This window comes from Arctopsyche grandis, chromosome 9 (genome assembly GCF_051622035.1).
Source record: "Arctopsyche grandis isolate Sample6627 chromosome 9, ASM5162203v2, whole genome shotgun sequence".
Lineage (NCBI taxonomy): Eukaryota > Metazoa > Arthropoda > Insecta > Trichoptera > Hydropsychidae > Arctopsyche > Arctopsyche grandis.
In genome coordinates this window covers 30,128,020-30,129,894 of record NC_135363.1, presented here as the reverse complement: position 1 = coordinate 30,129,894, position 1,875 = coordinate 30,128,020, and the positions used below count along the sequence as shown (strand labels likewise).

At 29.8% G+C, this 1,875-nt stretch overlaps 1 long non-coding RNA gene across 1 annotated transcript; it reads left to right on the top strand.

Annotated features, from left to right (window-relative positions):
• The first annotated feature begins 545 nt into the window (after positions 1-545).
• Positions 546-1,449, top strand: LOC143916714 (uncharacterized). The gene is made up of 3 exons (XR_013261005.1): positions 546-689; positions 986-1,059; positions 1,123-1,449. It is a non-coding gene; the product is annotated as an uncharacterized LOC143916714 (long non-coding RNA).
• The last annotated feature ends 426 nt before the right edge of the window (positions 1,450-1,875 follow it).

Here is a 1,875-nt window from a genome sequence, read left to right as displayed (position 1 = left end):
ATGGGGTTGGGAAACCTTGATAACCACTTTTCTGCCGGTCCGAAGCCCGGAAAAAGGAGGATGGTAACCCATTTTTTTATTTTTTTTACTAGGGACGCTTAGAAAAAAATTGTCCGAGAACGAGAACTTCAATATATACTGTTTGCTACCAATGTTTCCTCTAAGCAAGTCTCTGGGCATTTAGCACCATCTAATAAAATTTTATTTAATTATTTAATTTTTCTATTGGTGTTTTATATTGTTTATATATAGGTAGGTTTGTAGTATTTACCATTTTTATTTCCTATTAAACAATTAAATAAAAATATTAAATTAAATATATTTAAAAGGTATTTGAAAAAAATTCGGATCGAACACAGGACCGAAACATTTGTTTTAATTTTTAATTTATTTAATAACTTAATATGCCAACACCCATGTACCATATTTCATCAGGTACAACATTAGCTGTATATACATACATATGTAGGTGTAATTAAATTATTACTTGTACATTTACTGAATATATGTATTTTATGTTGCATCATTTCATACATGTAAAAAATTCAGTATTTTGAGGGTTGATAATGAACTTGAAGTTCAATATAAATACTTTGATAAATTAAACGTTCAGTTAGTTGCAACGAAGAATCGTCAGGGAGATCTCAAGATTTTTTCAAAGGATTAGATTTTGAAGAGCTTCACATTTTGTAAGTATTAATGATTTATAGCACTATATTATAACCATCACGTCTGCATAGTCTATTGATCATTAAATTGCTTGAATAATAATATGTGTATTAAGAAAATTATTCTTTTGTTTATTATATCTCAAAATAGCGTTTTACAAAAGAATTTTTCATTCGGCAGAATATTCTCATAAATGAAATTGAGAGATTTGTATTGTTGTCAAATATCCTACAAAAGACTTTTCTGCAAAAAAAAGATCAATGTTGATCTTTACAATACAAAACTTTAAACTTAATTGAAAATTTATCATAAACAGGTCCAAAATGTCTCGATTTGTGAGTCTTGCGTTCGTAGTCATCTTCACAGTGGCAGTTTGTGCATCGCCAATTGGTAAAAACAATACAAATTAAGTAGTCTTAAAATGCAATGTAACAATAGATGATCTTATTTCAGCACAACCCCAGCTTCCGGGCATGCCAAAGTTGCCTGGAATGGACCAAATTCCCATTCCATCCCAACCAGATATGAATATCCCTCCAGGCATGGTACCCAACAAGCCACCAAACCCAGTCGGGGGTATGATCCCAGGAATGAGTGGACAGATGGTAGCAAGCAGTCATGGAAGATACGAAATGTCACCTGAAGAATATGCAATGTATACCCGGCAGAAGTAAACAGATTATTGTATAAATTTTTGTACCAATAAATCTTTGACCCACTGTGAAACAATGTAACTAGCACAAAATTTATATTGAATAGACGTATCGTAGCTTCAATGAATTTCGTTTGTTTTATTTTATTAAAAATTTCCTTTTGAATTTATAAAAGTTATATAAAAACTTTTTCTACTTTATGAAAAGTAAGATATAATTATTTAGAGCAAAATTTAAGTTCATTTGTTTTCATCCTAAACCATTTCAATGATCAGAAACAAATTTTACATTGTTATCATTTAGAATGACTGAGAACTTACATGCCTGAGAACTGACTAAATGACATTTAGACATCTCATCTATGTACATCCCCACACCCTATTCTCTTAGCATTTAACCCAAATTAAGCCGGATACCTCAGCTAATAACAGTAAATTAATCAATTATAATATACATACATATATGTATGTATGTATGTACCTCATTTTAATTAAAACACAATCTGTTTAATAGTAATATTGTTGTTTTTCTTACTCTATATTAATGATATTTC